Source organism: Bubalus kerabau, chromosome 6, assembly GCF_029407905.1.
Source record: "Bubalus kerabau isolate K-KA32 ecotype Philippines breed swamp buffalo chromosome 6, PCC_UOA_SB_1v2, whole genome shotgun sequence".
Classification (NCBI taxonomy): Eukaryota; Metazoa; Chordata; class Mammalia; order Artiodactyla; family Bovidae; genus Bubalus; species Bubalus kerabau.
The window spans coordinates 58,858,528-58,878,684 of record NC_073629.1 but is presented as its reverse complement, the minus strand read 5'-3'; the positions used below and the strand labels follow the sequence as shown (position 1 = coordinate 58,878,684).

The 20,157-nt window shown below is 38.6% G+C and overlaps 1 protein-coding gene across 1 annotated transcript in view; it reads right to left on the bottom strand.

Moving 5' to 3' along the window:
- ZNHIT6 (zinc finger HIT-type containing 6) overlaps nt 1-20,157 on the bottom strand; it is a 61,616-nt gene that overhangs the window by 31,528 nt on the left and 9,931 nt on the right. The window lies entirely within an intron of this gene.

Genomic DNA, 20,157 nt, shown 5'->3' with positions numbered 1-20,157 from the left:
TCTTCCTGATCCAGGCGTCGAACCCATACCATTCATTAACTCAGAAAAGTCTACAGGTTATGCAAACTACCAGTGAAGCCTTATACCAGAAAGCACTAGCTTGTAGCAACAGCAGTAAACAACAGTCATCCTTTGGTATCCTGGGGGAGTTGGTTCAGTCCTCCCCTGCACCCTGCTGCACAGATACCAAAACTGAAGATGCTCAAGTCCTTTATTTAAAATGTCTATCAGCATATAACCTACACACATCCTCCCAAATACTTTAAAATCATCTCTAGATTGTTTATAATATCTAACACAATATAAATGCTATGTAAACAGTTGCTGGTATACAGCATATTCAAGTTTTGCTTTTTTGGAACCTTCCAAGATTTTCCCCAAATATTTTTAATCTGTGATTGACTAAATCTGTAGATGCAGAACTGGCAGATGCAGAGGGCTGACTAGTTTATTAAGTGCCTCCTGAATGCCAGGCATTGTTCTAAGTGTTTTATATGTATCAATTAATTTAATTTTTGTAATTCTATGGGATAAAGGCTACTATTTCATTTATAGGAGAGAACACTAAGGTAAAGACAAGTCAGGCACTCTTCCAACATTATTATTCTGTTGGAAAGTGGCAGAGCTGGGGTTTGAACCCAGGCAGCACTTCAAATCTTAAGAGTTTATGCTGCAATCTAGCATACTATTATGAACTTTCCAGAAATCAAAGTTCAATAACAAACCATGTATTTTTCTGTACTAATAACTCAAATGGATCTCAATTTTATTTTAAACACTCGCCTCCATATTTTAAAATCACTTTTAAGAGTTATCCTGGACATTCTGTCTCCTTGGCAATCCCTTACCTCCATTCTCCTTCCTAATCCATAATCAGATTTTGATGAATAATAGATCCCATCCCCATCTCTAGGACTACACACTTACTGTTTGGCTTAAGAAAGTCACACCTTATATTCACCTGGACACAAGGTCTCAGGATTGGGCAGATGACCTAGGTGGTCCAATCACAGTGAATTTCAGGTTTCCTCTTCAGTTACATTGGGAAACAAGCACTCCTAAATATTCTACCTAAACCATTAGAAGGATTTGGCGGACATCACAGAAAATACAATGAAGAATCATCTATAAACTGGGTCTTTCACGATACAATGAGTCACTGTATCTGAACTCCTGAAGTCCATCCTACCTGTGGACATTCAGTTATGAAAGCCTATATAATAATACACCACATTTATAGCTCAAATTCGTTTGAACTGAATATTTTATTTCATGCAAATAAAGCATCTTGTTTCATACAAGGGATTACATTTTTCTTTCTAGGCTCCTTCTTGCATTTCTAAGCCATAGTGAAGATAGATTAATCAATATATTGTCAACTGCTATAAAATTTGGAAACAGAAAATAACACCCAATGAACTATTAGGAAAAAGGAATTTTATTCCACTGTGGGTAATAAAATCTTTTTTTAACTTAAAGCAGAAAGAAAATCTACAAAAATGTGAAACCCTTCAATAATAAAGAAACACACATAATCCTTCACTCACAGGCATTTTATATTTTGAAATTTAAATTTTTATCTTTTAAATTTAAAGCCTCAAAAATAAACATAACTATCTTCATAAAAATAACCCATCTATTTTGTTAGGATTGGTACCACAGCAAATGTTCTTGGAAGAGTGAATGCAAAGGGTTACTGGAACTGGGGAGAATGAAAACCGTAATTTTATGCCTCACATCATTATGAAATACTTTGAGAAGTTCCAGTTATATTTTGCTCCTTTAAAAACCAGTTTCACTACTGGTAATACATGATCATAATAGGAAACAGGTTAACCTGCTTGTGGAATATGTGGTAGACAGTATATTAAGAAAACGGATATAGTAGGTAAAGATCGAAATGAAGAAAAAGTACATTTTGCTTCAAATAACTAATATATATTCGAGCACTTAATAAGGCAGTTCTCCACCGGGAGTGGCACCAACCTCATTTGGAAGCGGCCAGGCAGTTTTGATTGTTCCGAGACTGGGGAGCACTTTAGGTATTTAGTGGGCAGGGACCAGAAATGCCAACGTTCCTGTAATGCACACGAAAGTGCCACACAACAAAAACTGTCCTGTTCAAAATGTCAACAGAGGCCTTACCAAGAAACACTAGAATACAGAAAGGAGAGCAGATACATGCATACCAAAAACTGAACACTAGCACTAAATGCATGCATCTGTTTTACATTAACTTTGGAAAAATATGTACCATAGGAACCCTGGCAAAGGAGAAATAATGGAGAAGATGAGCTACCATGTGTATTTTCACAGATGTCTAGGAAACAGGAAAGGGGAAGGCATTCTAGGATTAGGAATAACCACTCTGGGTGCCTTTAGTTGAACACACTAGGAAATCAGGTGGGGGCATCTATGAAAATCTACTATTTAGTATGGATCCCAATCCTTAGAGGAACAGAACATACTGCTTAAAGTAAGAAATATTTGAAAGAGGTATTTCCAACTGCTGAAAAAGCAATTTGAAATGGGGGGTGCGTAGGGAGGGATAAAGGAAGGTAATTTTAGGTTACAGAAAAGGGTAAAACACTTGAGACCTTCAGATAGTTCAAAGCTGGTGAGGTGACAAATTTCACCTACTGGCAATTCTGCCTGTGACCAGTAAAGGTATCTCGGAGCTAATGACTCCTGTGGGCACAGAAGCACTAAAGGATTCTGAGCAGGTGACCATCAGAGTAAACACATGCTTTCAGAAGATGTATTGGCATCAATGTATAAGAGTGACTGAGGTAAGGAGACACTGAAGGTATGGAGAGTTCCTTAGAGGCTCCCTAGTAACCCCGGGTGAGGCAAGATGGGCCTGCATGGAAGAAGATGACAGCTGCTGGATGCTACAGATGATAGATGCCACAGTGAAGGCAGTGGAAAGGTACTCACTCCTGAGAGGAACAAGCACACTTGGTGGCTGAGGACAGACTTTCCTAACTGAACCAATACGGGGACCGTAACATGATCAACAATGTTTGGTTTCCACTTGAGTGAATGCTGCCTGTTGCCATGGAAAGGCACACCCTCTCTGATGCTGTGGAGTAAAAACTTCCTTACCACTGTCTACATGTCCCCAGTAAGGAAATACCTGATTAACCGAAGAACCATTAGAAAAACAGTGTGAAAGAATAGAGGCATTAAGTCCTTGTTGTTGCTTTGAAATTCTTCCATTAAACTGTATCAGTTATGGGGAAGAAACCACAGAGCTAACCATGTTCAATTAGTTAACAAGTGTGCACTGAAAACCTACTATGTCATATTCTCTAATCCACCTCTCCCATCACGACCATAACTGCTAAACCCATTATTTCATTTTCTTTTGTTCTTTTCTAAAGTCAGTTTGCAGCAAGGTAAAAACCTATATATAACACCATACCTAAACCTTATAAAACACCATGCCTAAAAAGAAACAAAAAGCTCAAACCCACAAAAACAAAACCAAAAACCTGTCCTTTAAGAAATGTATTGCCATATAATTATTGAAGAAAAAAAGTGCTCTTGACATTAACACAGTGACGGATACCAGGTATATCACTGCAATATAATTTGAATGTTATAATTTTATTCAAAAAGTAATGAAAAAAATTTTAACTGAAGTGTAGTTGACTTAGAATGTTTTGCCAATCTTTGCTATACAGCAAAGTGACTCAGTTATACACATATAGACGTTTTTACAAAAAGTAATTTTAAGACACTGTAAAAGGTTATTTCTTTACAAGAGAGACATCTAGTGGCTAGCTTCTAAAACAGGACTGGAACTCAAATATCAATTCATACTGTTGTTTAACAATGGACACACTTCTACTATCTAAACACTCTAAGTTTAAGACAGACCCATAGACAGAGAGCCTAAGAACTCTGAGCCAAAAGTAAGATAGCAACTCAGTTCTAAGTTGACAGTGGTAAAGGAATGAAGATAGACTGGGCTGCTTAGAACTGAGGGTCAGGGCCATGTGGAGATAAACTGCCAGAAGAGGAAGGTCAAAAGCTGGGTCCGCTCCTAGGGAATAAGAGGTTAGACCACATAAGAGAGCATATGCCTGGAGATAAGGTAAATATATTACTGGGGAGGAGTCCTCAGTCCAATTCTTTTTTTCCAAATGACAACTCAAAATATATTGCCCCTCAATGCTGAATCCTCTGCTCAGACCCTAATGGCCCAGGAAAATAAAATAAGGAACTTAGGCAACCAAATGAGATGTTATTCAAACACAATCAAAGATAATCTCCAGGTTTGCTACTCATGGCTTCCTATAAAAGAAAAAAAAAAAAAAAAACTAAAATACAACTGAAAAGATGAAGCCATGGATAAAAACATGGAATTTTATCTGAGTATCAGAATACTTTCCGAAGACTATAACTACAACTCAAAATGTATAATAGTCCTACCACATTTATCAATTTTTAAAAAGTTATCATTTTAAAAATTCATTTATTTATTCTTAAAATAAATATAACATGTACAGTCTAAAATTCAAAAAAGGTACAAAAGGGCACATAATTCCCATTCCTGTCCTCATCTACATAGTTCCCCTCCCTTAAGATAACTACTATTAATTGCTTATAACATAAGAATAGATATTATATTAACCTTTACTTTTCATACAGTGGCAGAAAATGCTAGTATATAATGAATGTAGTTCTGTATCTGTCTTTATTCACTTAGTATTTCTGGCAACCACTCCATATTCATACATTTAGAGTTGCTGAATTTTTTTCCCATTATAAAGGCGCACCATAATTCACTTCAGTAGTCCACTATTGACGGGTATTTAGATTCATACTGCTCTCTTACTATCAAAACATTGCGTTGAATATCCTGGTACATATTTCATTTTCCATACATATGATTATATGTGCCAGATACATTTCTAAGAGTAGAACTGTTCAGTGAACAAGTCATTATCATGCCTTCCTGATCCATCTCTCTTCAACAACTGAAGTTCCCTTTGTTCAGGGCCACTACTTATTTTAAGCAATTAGTGCAAAATGGTAAAGAAGATCATCTGAAAATCTTCTCAAAGCACTCAATAAGAAATCCTGGACAAATACAGCAAACATACTGAGCTCATCAAAAAGTAAGAAACATCTTCAGGAGCCAAAAGGAAGCAGGAACTAAAAACCATAGTGGAATGAGGAAACTACACCAGCTCTGGAGGCCTTTGCCTCTGAGTAACCAAGAGGCTTAGTAATTAAAAGGCTTATGTTTCAACAGCCACTGGGTAACATGAGACAAGATACTGGTACCAAATAAGGCGAAGACCTTAAATTAAGACCACTGCATAAAACTAGTGAAAGGGGGAACCAGAAAAATTGTGGCTACCAGCAAAGGGAGATAAGGAGGAAACACGTTAATCTCAGCTTAAGCCTGAGGGGGAAAGAAAGGATCGGGGGTGGGGGAAAGGTTTCAATTGAGAATGAATAACTATGAAATCCTCAAATGGGTTGGAGTTCAAATCATTACCATAGATAGTATAGTCTGATAAACTTCAAACTAAGAAATTAAAGAGGGTCCTCGACTGGTGCAATGCGGTATCTGGCATAAGCAACTGCATACCACCTCCTGCATGAACTTGACTTCACAATTACATTTTAGAAAAAAACAAGGAAATAAGCCATCATAATGAAGAATCAGCAGAAACAGCAGATAGCTGTAGCAAATTTCCAAGAATTTAAGACAGAATTATTTATGCAGATAACAGATGTATTAAATTATTGAATAAAAAGGGAGGTTAAAACCTGAGAAGGGAACACATTCTACTTAAAAGACCAGATACATTTGAAAAAGGAACATAACTCCTAGACATGAAAAATGTAACTGAAACAAAAAACCCATCCAGTGCATGGGCTAAAGGTCAGATTAATTAGACACAACAAGGAGGGAAAAGTGACTTGGTTGATACAGCTGAATTAATTGCCCAGAATGTAGCAAAGATGAACAAAAAAACAAAAAGTTAAGGTAACAAATTAGAATTTTCCAGAATTATGCAGAAAGCACACCACCATGGAAGGAAGATAAATTACCCAAAGACAAAAATGAAGAACTTAAAAGCAATTGACATAGAAAGACTATATAAAACAACAATGTTCTCAATAGTGGCAAAAGAAGTGAGAGGACAGTGTTATAAATAATTAAACTGAAGTACTAAAATGTGACCCTGAGATACTTCATATTCAGCTAAACTATTGTTCAAAAGCAAGGGTGGAGCTATAGGATTCATACATATGAAATTTTAAAACAGGCAAAATTCATCTTCAGGGGAAAAATTAGAATAGTTTGTCTGGGGAGGAAATGGGATAACCAGGAAAAATCTTTTGGGTGATGATAGTGTTTTACCTATTTACAGGGACTGGGTTATACAGGTATATATGCATTTGTCAAAACTCAACAAATGTACACTTAAGATTTGTGCATTTCACTACATGTAAATTTCACAATAGTAAAAGTTAGCTTCTTATCTTTCAGACAACTAAACTCCAATATTATTTTTCTACTGGATATTTATCATGGATGTCATGGCATGACAATGCTTCTATATGTAATTTAATGGTTGCATAGAATTCCACTGTATGAAGGCATCATTATTAACTTAGCTCAGTCCAGTACCGAGGGATACTCAAAGTTGTTTCCAGGTTTTGTGTTGTTAAAAACAATACTGCACTAGATAAATATGTACATATATGTCTGTGAACTGTACTAATACATGTGTAGGCCAAATTCCTTGAATAGGCACGCATAACGTTTTTAGAAACACTGCCTTCTAAAATGACTCCTAAGTTTTTACTCTCAAGAACAGTGAAAGAAGAAAATGGTCTGGGTAGCTCACACGTTCACTGTATTAAATATTACTAATATATGCTTGTCAGACACATACTGTTTGTGTGTATACACACACACACATACATATACATCTTTCTATGACCATCTATTCTTATCCTTTGTCCTCTTTCTTAATTACTAGTCTTTTTTCTTATCAATGCATAAACATTGTCATATATGTCAAAGATTTTTTTGGAGAGGGGGTCTTTTGATTTTATTATGGTCTTTTCAGGCTATACAATTTTTTTAAAAAAGCTATGTAAATTTAGTTATTTTTCCCTTAATGGCTTTGGATGGGATGCTTCTCTCTTCAAAATTATGAAAATATTTCCGTATTTTTTTATTTCAAGTTTTAGATTTTACTAACATGATGTTGTAGGTCACTTAGACTTCAAAAATAAATTTACTCATTCACAGAAAATGAGATCAGATTTCTGGTTACTGGAGAGAAGGGAGAAGGAAGGGGAACTGGAGAAGGGTAGTCAAAAAGTACAAACTTCCAGTTGTAAGAGAAATAAGCACTAAGGAGATAAAAAAACAACATGATAAATATAATCAACACTGCAGTGTGTTATATATGAAAGTTGCTCAGAGAGTAAATACTAAGCATTCTCATCACAAGAAAAACTTTTCTATTTCTTTAATTTTTTATCTATGAGATGAGGGATGTTTACTAAATTTATTATGATAATCATTTCATGATGTTAGTAAATCAAATCATTAGGCTATACACCTTACACAGAGCTTTATGTCAATTATATCTCAATTAATTCCACCTGGACCTTCATCAAAAGATCATTTCAATGCTGAGCAACTTTCACAAAACAATTTCTGAACACTGGTGGAGGACACTAGGCACCCAGAAAGGCAGCCCATTCTCTTCGAAAGGAGGTAGGACAAAATATAAAAGACAAAGAGAGACAAAAGAGTTAGGGGTGAGACCTGTCCTGGGGAGTCGTGAAGGAGAAGTTTCCACACAATAAGAAACCCTCTCACAGGCGGGTCTGTGGGGAGTTCTGGAATCTCAGAAGGCAAAATAACCTAGAGGTGGGGGGTGGGGGTGGAGTGGGGGAACCCACAGAATACATGCCTAACTGTAACTGTGGAAAAGAGAACTTTCCTGGAAAGGCTCTAACCTAACAACCTAACATGCAGCCTGGCCTGATCACAGCACATAGGACTGAGCAAATACCAAAGGAGAGCTAGCAGTGTACCAGCCCCTCCCCGCCCAGAGGCAAAGAGGCAGCCTTGACACAGCCCGAGCCTGAAGGCAAGGGGCTCCTAGCCGCAGAGAGGGCATTTTAGCCCTAGAGAGGGCATCTTCCACCAAACTGTGAGCAGGCTCCCAGCTGCTAACCACTTCTTCCTGAGATCGTGGATGGCTGACATCTGCCAGATCAGCTCTCCAGTGGAGACATACGGCACACGTGCTCTTGCTGCGCAGCCAGGACCCAGAAGGTGATTAAGATGCACAGCCCACCTGAGACAGTGCACTGGCCAAGCACCTGGTCACCTGAGCTGTTCAGACCAGGGAAGGGCACAAAATGCATGCCTAACCCACAGAAACTGAGCCAGCACTGTGTCTGAGTGTCTACTGTGGAAGTACGGGTCAGCAGAGGCCTGCTGCAGGGGCAGGGGCTCTGGGTGCAGCAGACCTGGGTATGGCATAAGCTCTCTTGGAGGAGGTTGCCATTAACCCCATCATAGAACTTCCAGAACTTTCACTGGACTGGGAAAACAAACTCCTGGAAGTGAAAGTGAAGTCGCTCAGTCATGTCCAACTCTTTGCAATCCCATGCCCTGTGGTCTACCAGGCTTCTCTGTCCATGGGATTTTCCAGGCAACAGTACTAGAGTGGGTTGCCATTTCCTTCTCCAGGGGATCTTCCTGACCCAGGGATCGAACCCAGGTCTCCTGCATTGCAGGCAGATGCTTTACCCTGAGCCATCAGGGAGGGCACAAGCAAAACCTTGTGTGCACCAGGACCCAGGAGAAAGGAGCAGTGACCCCACAAGAGACTGACCCAGACATGCCTATGAGTGTCCAGGAGTCTCCAGCAGAGGTGTGGGTCAGAGGTGGCCTGCGTCAGGGTCAGAGGCACAGAGCGCAGCAGTACCTGCATGGGACCTTTTGAAGGAGGTCGCCATTATCTTCATCACCTCCACCATAGTTCGGCCTCAGGTCAAGCAACAGGGAGGGAACACAGCCCCGCCCATCAACAGAAAATTGGATTAAAGATTTACTGAACACGGCCCCACCCAACAGAACAAGATCCAGTTTCCCACTCAGTCTGTCTCTCACTTCAGGAAGCTTCCATAAGCCTCTTATCCTCATCCATCAGAAGTCAGACAGCATGAAAACCACAATCACAGAAAATTAACCAAACTGATCACATGGACCACAGCCTTGACTAGCTCAATGAAACTATGAGCCATGCCATGTAAGGGCCACCCACGACGGATGGGTCATGGCAGAAGGTTCTGACAAAATGTGGTCCACTGGAGGAGGGAATGACAAACCACTTCAATATTCTTGCCTTGAGAATCCCATGAACAGTATGAAAAGGCAAAAAGGTATGTCACAGAAAGATGAACTCCCCAGGTTGGTAGGTGCCCAATATGCTACTGGAGAAGAGTGGAGAAGTAACTCCAGAAAGAATGAAGAGACGGAGGCAAAGCAAAAACAACACCCAATTCTGGATATGACTGGTGATGGAAGAAAAGTCTGATGCTGTAAACAGCAATATTGCATAGGAACCTGGAATGTTAAGTCCATGAAAAAAGGCAAATTGGAAGTGGTCAAACAGGAGATGGCAAGAGTGAACATTGACATCTTAGGAATTAGCAAATTAAAATGGACTGAAATGGGTGAGTTTAACTCAGATGACCATTATATCTACTACTGTGGGCAAGAATCCCTTAGAAATAATGAAATAGCCATCATAGTCAACAAGAGTCTGAAATGCAGTACTTGGATGAAATCTCAAAAACAACAGAATGATCTCTGTTCGTTTCTAAGGCAAATCATTCAATACCACAGTAATTCAAGTCTATGTTCCGACCAGTAATGCTGAAGAAGCTGAAGTTGAACGGTTCTATGAAGACTTACAAGACCTTATAGAACTAACACCCCCAAAAGATGTCCTTTTCATTATAGGGGACTGGAGTGCCAAAGTAGGAAATCAAAAGCTACCTGGAGTAACAGGCAAAATTTGGCCTTGGAGTACAAAATGAAACAGGGCAAAGGCTAATAGAGTTTTGTCAAGAGAATGCACTGGTCATGGTAAATACCCTCTTCCAACAACACAAGAGAAGCCTCTACACATGGACACCACCAGATGGACAATACCGAAATCAGACTGATTATATTCTTTGCAACCAAAGATGGAGACACTCTATAAAGTCAGCAAAAACATGACTGGGAGCTGACTGTGGCTCAGACCATGACCTCCTTATTGCCAAATTCAGACTTAAATTGAAGAAAGCAGGGAAAACCACTAGACCATTCCGGTATGACCTAAATCAAATCCCTTATGATTTTACAGTGGAAGTGACAAATAGATTCAAGGGATTAGATCTGATAGAGTGACTGAAGAACTATGGACGGAGGTCGTGACACTGTACAGGAGGCAGAGATTAAGACCATCTCCAAGAAAAAGAAATGCAAAAAGGCAAAATGGCTGTCTGAGGAGGCTTTACAAATAGCTGAGAAAAGAAGAGAAGTGAAAGGCCAAGGAGAAAAGGAAAGATATACCCATTTGAATGCAGAGTTCCAAAGAATAGCTAGGAGAGATAAGAAAGCCTTCCTCAGGGATTAATGCAAAGATATAGAGGAAAATAATATAATGGTAAAGACTAGAGATCTCTTCAAGAAAATAAGAGATATCAAGGGAACATTTCATGCAAAAATGAGCACAATAAAGGACAGAAATGGTATGGCTCTAACAGAAGATATTAAGAAGAGGCGGCAAGAATACACAAAACTGTACAAAAAAGAACTTCACAATCCAGATAATCACCATGGTGTGATCACTCACACTCACCTAGAGCCAGACATCCTGGAATGTGAAGTCAAGTGGGCCTTAGAAAGCATCACTATGAACAAAGCTAGTGGAGATGATGGAATTCCTCTTGAGCTATTTCAAATCCTAAAAGATGATGCTGTGAAAGTGCTGCACTCAATATGCCAGCAAATTTGGAAAACTCAGCAGTGGCCACAGGACTGGAAAAGGCCAGTTTTCATTCCAATCGCAAAGAAAGTGAAAGTGAAGTCGCTCAGTTGTGTCCGACTGTAGCCTACCAGGCTCCTCTGTCCATGGGATTTTCCAGGCAATAGTACTGGAGTGGATTGCCATTTCCTTTTCCAGGGGATCTTCCCAACCCAGAGTTTGAACCCAGGTCTCCTGCACTGTAGACAGACGCTTTACCGTCTGAGCCACCAGGGAAGTCCAATCCCAAAGAAAGGCAATGCCAAAGAATGCTCAAAGTACTACACAATGGCCCTCATCTCTCACGCTAGCAAAGTAATGCTCAAAATTCTCCAAGTCAGGTTTCAACAGTACGTGAACCGTAAACTTCCAGATGTTCAAGCTGGATTTAGAAAAGGCAGAGGAACCAGAGATCAAATTGCCAACATCTGCTGGATCATCAAAAAAGCAAGAGAGTTCCAGAAAAACATCTACTTTTGCTTTACTGACTATGCCAAAGCCTTTGACTGTGTGGATCACAAGAAACTGGAAAATTCTGAAAGAGATGGGAATAACAGATCACCTGACCTGCCTCCTGAGAAATCCGTATCCATGTCAAGAAGCAATAGTTAGAACTGGACATGGAACAGACTGGTTCCAAATTGGGAAAGGAGTATGTCAAGGCTGTATATTGTCACTCTGTTTATTTAATTTATATGCAGAGTACATCAGGCAAAATGCCAGGCTAGATGAAGCACAAGTTGGAATCAAGAATGCTGGGAGAAATATCAATAACCTCAGATACACAAATGATACCACCCTTATGGCAGAAAGCAAAGAAGAACTAAAGAGCCTCTTGATGAAAGTGAAAGAGGAGAGTGCAAAAGTTGGCTTAAAACTCAACATTCAGAAAACTAAGATCACAGCATCCGGTCCCATCACTTCATGGCAAATAGATGGGGAAACAATGGAAATAGTGACCGACTATTTTTTTGGGCTCCAAAATCACTGTAGATGGTGACTGCAGCCATGAAAGATGAGTGCCAAAGAATTGATGCCTTTGAACGGTGGTGTTGGAGAAGACTGTTGAGAGTCCTCTGGACTGCAAGGAGATCCAATCAGTTCATCCTAAAGGAATTCAGTCCTGAATATTCATTGGAAGTACTGATGTTGAAGCTGAAACTCTAATACGCTGGCCATCTGATGCGAAGAACTGACTCATTTGAAAAGATCCTGATGCTGGGAAAGATTGGAGGTGGGAAGAGAAGGGGACAACACGGAATAAGATGGTTGGATGGCATCACTGATGTGATGTACATGAGTTTGAGTATGCTCCGGGAGTTGGTGATGGAACAGGGAAGGTTGGTGTACTGTGGTCCCTGGGGTCACAAAGAGTTGGACATGACTGAGCAATTGAACTGACTGGACATTCTATTAGAAAAAAAAAAAAAACCAAACTGTTAAATGGCAGGCTGTCTCAACTGCATTTATTGAATAAGTCATTATCTATACCAATTTGAAATGCTATCTCTATCTGATCATATATTAGAGTGTCAAATAGCCTCATGTCTATTTTCTATAATCTCACTGTAGATTTCTACATCAATACCCAAACTTTACTAAAATTTCATACATTTTAATGAGTCCAGCCTTATTCCTCTTTCCGCCCCCCTGGTTTTTTCTGGTGCTTCTCCCACGTTTATTCTTCAGAATGAACTAAAGTCATTTTATGGATCTTTTCCTTCTCCAAAAAAAAAAAAAAAAAATTCCGAAATAAAAAACAAAACAGTATTTCATTAGTGATTTCATTAGGATCATATCAGATTTAAAGATCATTCATTTAAGAAATAAATGTTATTTCTGTAATATTGAGTCAGCTAATAATAAGGTCCTTTCCCCCCATTTGCTTGACTTGTTTAAGCCATTCAGTAGAATTTAAGTTTTCTTCATACAGATCTTTTCTATTCTTTCAACAGTTTTTGATTAGCACTGATTGAGAATAAAGATAAAGTTATATGCCATACAAAGAGCTGAGGCAGAGCATTTACCTCTGAAAGAGTCACTATTTAAAAGAAGTAGTTTGTGGTCCACTCTAAATGTTGGCCAACTGATGCAAAGAGCCAATTCACTGGAAAAGACCCTGATGTTGGGAAAGAGTGAAGGCAGGAGAACAGGGCGACAGAGGATGAGATGGTTGGATGGCATCACTGACTCAATGGACATAAGCCTGAGCAAACTCCATGAGATACTGAAGGACAGCGAAACCTGCGTGCTGCAGTCCATGGTGTTGCAAATAGCTGGACATGACACAGTGGCTGAATAACAATGACTAAAATAAGTAGGGGAGCCTTATACCATTTTCTTACCAAGCTCCTCTATTTTTAACAGAGAATATCTATTTTGTATTGGCTCAAGTTATTCTTAACATAAGCATCTCTTAACTTTTCTTTGTTCATTAAAGTTATCCATTATGACATTATAGCAAATTCACCAGTCCTTTAAAATTTACAGCTATTAAATATACTTTTGACATCACAGGCTGGTTAGTGTTACATCACACTTCGACTATAAAATGAAAATTATGGTTCCTAGTCTTAGAAAAATTTATGTATCACATAATTTTGCATATGATTTTGGAGATTTGAAGTCATACTGGTCAAAAACTTCTACCATAAAGAATGCCTGGGTTAAAATGAACCTATGATTCTAAGGTATTAATGCACTTGCTACTATATAACTTGCTATTAGTCCTACAGAGGTAATTCAGACACAATATACATTAGTCACACTTCATGGAGGCGGGGGCAGGGGGTGTAGGTATTTAATTTTTTTTTTAAACCCTCTTATTTTCAAATAATTTCAAATTTTACAGAAAAGTTACAAAAATACCACAAAGAATTCTTCATTCAGATTGCTCAAAAGTTACCACTGGAACATTCAATTTTAAATAACTTCAGTTTGAGTTTTTGTGTATATTGTAGCTCAAGCTGCTTAAATAAGCAAAGGACCAATTTAATGCGTAGGGAATAATTACAATAATCTTAGTACAGGACCAAAATTACATGGGAACAATTCCAAGCCCTGAATCTCTGAAGCTGAAAGATTTTCATAACTCCTCCAGCAGCAAAAAAGGGACTGAGCTCATTTATACTCATTATTTCCCCATTTTAATTCAAACATTTGGAGGTTTCACTGGAGAAATAGTATTGTTTGATTATAATGCTGCCCTAGACCTACTAGGGGAGAAGGTGATGGTACCCCACTCCAGCACTCTTGCCTGGAAAATCCCATGGACGGAGGAGCCTGGTGGGCCACAGTCCATGGGGTAGCTAGGAGTCGGACAGGACTCAGCTACTTCACTTTCACTTTTCACTTTCATGCATTGGAGAAGGAAATGGCAACCCACTCCAGTGTTCTTGCCTGGAGAATCCCAGGGACGGGGGAGCCCGGTGGGCTGCCGTCTATGGGGTCACACAGAGTCGGACATGACTGAAGCGACTTAGCAGCAGCAGCAGTAGACCTACTAGGAATGAATATAATAAAGTAAATGTATTCCCAAAGATTTCCAGTACGAAAATGCAGATCTTTTATTGCTGCACATTATCTGCTAAGTGCTGGGTATTATTTTAATATTATTTTATTTATTCCTGTCAACAATCTACCAAATTCACTTTTGCCCAAGGACACCTAACATATACCAAGTGTAGAAACAATATTCAAATTCATGTTTATCTCAGTCAAAACTTTAACCACTTCTTAAAGTTTAAGAAAGCATTATAAACAATTCTCTTAAAAATAGAGTATCGGAGATATGGGAGGTAAAAATAATTCTCTGATAAGAGGTAGTATCCCCTTCTTCCTTCCTTCCAGCAAATAACATTATGATCATCCAAAGTTTTTACCATTTTCATACAAATGCCTGAGAAACCACAGGTATCACAAAGAATGCCTTTGTGTGTGTGTTACCAATATCCAGTGGGTAGAGGCCAAGGATGCTGCTAAACATCCTAAAATGCACACTCACAACAGGAGCTCTGTGGTTCAATATGTTAGCAGCACCAAGATAAGAAATCATGACCTAAATCACTGATGAAAATGCTGAAAAATGAACAAAGTATAAGGAGACACTCAAAAGACTTCCAAGCTATTAACCAACTGAGCAGACTATTGACTAACTATAAGTATGGCTATCAACTAAATGGGAACTCACCTTCATGCTTTATTATTCAAGGAACATCCAAATACAGACATTTTAAATTCAGTTTGTGGCATGATTATTTTCCATTTAGAAATAATAATGGGCAATTTAACAAAGAACAAATGGAAAAATTCTGTCCCACAGATCTGAATTACTTATTTTACCAAAACAGTTCTAAGAGCATCTTACTATCACAGATTAGATTAAGTCAAACTTCACGTTTGAATTTTAAAATATTGCTTTGAAACACATGGGCAAATACTCCATATCTATGTAGCAATTAAGTAAAAGCAAATTAAAACAATTTCCACCTTCCAAAATAGCAACAAATATTAAAAAAGAGACAATTCAGTGCTAGTGAAATGTTTAAATAGGATTTCTAAGTTACTGTAAGTGGAAATGAAAACTGGCTTATCCCTAGTTTATTATTACTAGCCCTACTTTATAGACGGGGAACTGAAGCACAAGGAAGTTAGGTGGCTTAGCTTAGTATCACATGGCTAGAAGAGGAAGGTCAGAAATTTGAACCAAGGCAGCCTAGCTCCAGTTTGTGTTCTTAACCACTCCACTTCACTATCTTTATATTTTATAGAACCTTTCTTCTTTTTAGCAATTCTTTAAAATGCATCAAAAATGACTAGAAAGCAAAATTAAGAACGGAAAGACTGGTAAAAACATTTACAATGCATGCAACTGATCAAGATGAGATTAAAAACATGCATATCTGAATGAAAAAGTTGAAGAATTCAACCTCTAATCAGATAGGCAAAGAAGTTTAATAATATTCAGTTAAAGCACAGTATAACTAAAATAGGTACTCATACATTTTTGTAAAAGCTACAAAGTGGTACTTTTTTTGAGAGGACAATTTGGAGTTTCTCTCAACAGTTTAAATGCATGTAATCTGTTACCCAGTAATGCCACTTATCAGGAATCGATCTACAGAAAAGTCTCATAGGCATGCAAAACAACTTGTTCAAGGATGTTTACAACAGCATTATTTGTAATAATTAAAAACCAGAAATTAAGCAACTGTTCGTTAATCTGGTAATAAATAAATTAGGATACAGTAGTCATAGTTGAAATATACTACTTAAAATGGGCAGACTTGCATTACCAAGCATGAAGTTCATAATATGTTGCTAAATAGGAAATAGCTAGCTGTAGGAAAAACGTGTACCTTTATTTATAAAGTAATGTTTAACTTGAGGAGAGTCAAGCAAATTTTTATACTTTTTTTAAGGACATTTTATTTTATTAATTGAAAAAAAGCAAACATGATGAGAAGGAAACATGAAATATTATCATTGGTTGTCTCTACATAGTGGAATTACACTTGCTATTTTTCCTTTAAACTCTTTATGCTGAGGGTTTATTACTTTTACAATTGCTACTATGTGCTGATTTCTTTCTACATTCAGGTTAGTGTCTAGGTAAATTAACACACTGAGGTCAGGACTACACAGTAGCTATCATTAGCTCCATTTTACAGAGGTGAAAACAGCTGAAAAACTAATTAAAGTCTATTGTGTTCTATGTTGCTAATCTCTTCATGGCAAGACACTAAAAATATAAAAACATCAAGCCCAAATCATTGTAAATTCATGAGTAAAAGGCATAATGCAAGAAGAGTCTGATTTGCTACTTCACAGATGAGGAATTCCAAAGTAACAGCATAAATTTGTAATCTAAACCCAGAAAATACACTGAATGTAGTAGTCTTGGAAAAAACTTCCCACAAACATTTATGTATCTAAAGACCTCAAAGTTTTACATTTGAGGCTCTGAATGTTTTCTTTCATAAAACAGGAATACATTTTATATTTCAGAAGGCACAAACCAGTTACTTTAAATTTCAAACAAATCATGTCAATTTCTATGTCAGTTTCAAAACACACAAAAGAATTATCTCATATTTGATAAATGCAAAGTGAAGTAAAGTCGCTCAGTCGTGTCTGACTCTTTGCGACCCCATGAATTATAGCCTGCCAGGCTCCCCCATCCATGGGATTTTCCAGGCAAGAATACTGGAGTGGGTTGCTATTTCCTTCTCCAGGGGATCTTCCCGACCCAGGGATCAAACCTGGTCTCCCGTACTGCAGGCAGACTACACTCTGAGCCACCAGGGAAGTCTGATAAATTCAAAATATTACTATAATCTTGGAAACCAACCAAGAAAAGAGAAAACCACCTTTATAACTATCTGTTTTGAAATATATAACTGGATAACACCATTCTCTAAAAATATAATATCTGTTGAAAAGATGGAAGATTTTTAGAATAATGATAGTTCTGATGGTTCAGTTTTTTTAATTTACGTAGTAAAATTTTAAGGGAACAGTAGCGTTATGTTTTCACAGCTATTTGTAAGGCCTCCGCAGACAGCCATTTTGCTTTTTTGCATTTCTTTTCCATGAGGATGGTGTTGATCCCTGTCTCTTGTACAATGTCACGAACCTCCGTCCATAGTTCATCAGGCACCCTCTCTATCAGATCTAGTCCCTTAAATCTATTTCTCACTTCCACTGTATAATCATAAGGGATTTGATTTAGGTCATACCTGAATGGTCTAGTGGTTTTCCCTACTTTCTTCAATTTAAGTCTGAATTTAGCAATAAGGAGTTCATGATCTGAGCCACAGTCAGCTCCTGTAATAGCTGTGAAAAGAAGAGAAGGGAAAAGCAAAGGAGAAAAGGAAAGACACAAACATCTGAATGCAGAGTTCCAAAGAATAGCAAGGAGAGATAAGAAAGCCTTCCTCAGCGATCAATGCAAAGAAATAGAGGAAAACAACAGAATGGAAAAGACTAGAGATTTCTTCAAGAAAATTAGAGATACCAAGGGAACATTCCATGCAAAGATGGGCTCGATAAAGGACAGAAATGGTAGGGACCTAACAGAAGCAGAAGATATTAAGAAGAGGTGGCAAGAATACACAGAAGAACTGTACAAAAAAGATCTTCATGACCCAGATAATCACAATGGTGTGATCACTGACCTAGAGCCAGACATCCTGGAATGTGAAGTCAAGTGGGCCTTAGAAAGGATCACTACGAACAAAGCTAGTGGAGGTGATGGAATTCCAGTTGAGCTCTTTCAAATCCTGAAAGATGATGCTGTGAAAGTGCTGCACTCAATATGCCAGCAAATTTGGAAAACTCAGCAGTGGCCACGGGACTGGAAAAGGTCAGTTTTCATTCCAATCCCAAAGAAAGGCAATGCCAAAGAATGCTCAAACTACCACACAATTGCACTCATCTCTTATGCTAGTAAAGTAATGCTCAAAATTCTCCAAGCCAGGCTTCAGCAATACGTGAACCGTGAACTTCCAGATGTTCAAGCTGGTTTTAGAAAAGGCAGAGGAACCAGAGATCAAATTGCCAACATCTGCTGGATCATCTAAAAAGCAAGAGAGTTCCAGAAAAACCTCTATTTCTGCTTTATTGACTATGCCAAAGCCTTTGACTGTGTGGATCACAATAAACTATGGAAAATTCTGAAAGAGATGGGAATACCAGACCACCTGACCTGCCTCGTGAGCAACCTGTGTGCAGGTCAGGAAGTAACAGAACTGGACATGGAACAACAGACTGGTTCCAAATAGGAAAAGGAGTACGTCAAGGCTGTACATTGTCACCCTGCTTATTTAACTTATATGCAGAGTACATCATGAGAAACGCTGGACTGGAAGAAACACAAGCTGGAATCAAGATTGCCGAGAGGAATATCAATAACCTCAGATATGCAGATGACACCACCCTTAAGGCAGAAAGTGAAGAGGAACTAAAAAGCCTCTTGATCAATGTGAAAGTGGAGAGTGAAAAAGTTGGCTTAAAGCTCAACATTCAGAAAACGAAGATCATGGCATCCAGTCCCATCACTTCATGGGAAATAGATAGGGAAACAGTGGAAACAGTGTCAGACTTTATTTTTTTGGGCTCCAAAATCACTGCAGATGGTGACTGCAGCCATGAAATTAAAAGACGCTTACTCCTTGGAAGGAAAGTTATGACCAACCTAGACAACATATTAAAAAGCAGAGACATTACTTTGCCAAAAAAGGTCCGTCTAGTCAAGGCTATGGTTTTTCCAGTGGTCATGTATGGATGTGCGAGTTGGACTGTGAAGAAAGCTGAGCACTGAAGAATTGATGCTTTTGAACTGTGGTGTTGGAGAAGACTCTTGAGAGTCCCTTGGATTGCAAGGAGATCAACCATCCTAAAGGAGATCAGCCCTGGGATTTCTTTGGAAGGAATGATGCTAAAGCTGAAACTCCAGTACTTTGGCCATCTCATGCGAAGAGTTGACTCATTGGAAAAGACTCTGATGCTGGGAGGGATTGGGGGCAAGAGGAGAAGGGGACGACAGAGGATGAAATGGCTAGATGGCATCACTGACTCGATGGACGTGAGTCTGAGTGAACTCTGGGAGTTGGTGATGGACAGGGAGACCTCGCGTGCTACGATTCATGGGGTCGCAAAGAGTCGGACATAACTGAGCGACTGAACTGAACTGAGCGTTACCTAGTTCAACCCCCATCATTATACAGATAGAGCCCGGAGAAAGGAAGTAATTTGCTCAAGGCCTTGCAGTTACTAAGAGACTCAAGTGGGAGGGACTCACTCAGGCTTTTTGACTCTAAAACCAGAATCTTGACTTTGCAAAGGTATTACCTAATAATTTAATGGGCTACTTACAGTACTTTGGGATCCTGTTCTCCTCTATATGAATGGGGCCTTTTTGACCTAGCAATTTCAGAGAGCAAGAAACTAATCTCTAATGTATTATCTCTATTCAGATTTTCTAGAGTAAATGTTTTTCAAGTTCCCCTTCTTCTTTATCACTCACTCACAAATGAATTACTATTTGGAATTTCAAAGTAGAAAAGAGTATAAAAATCAAGCT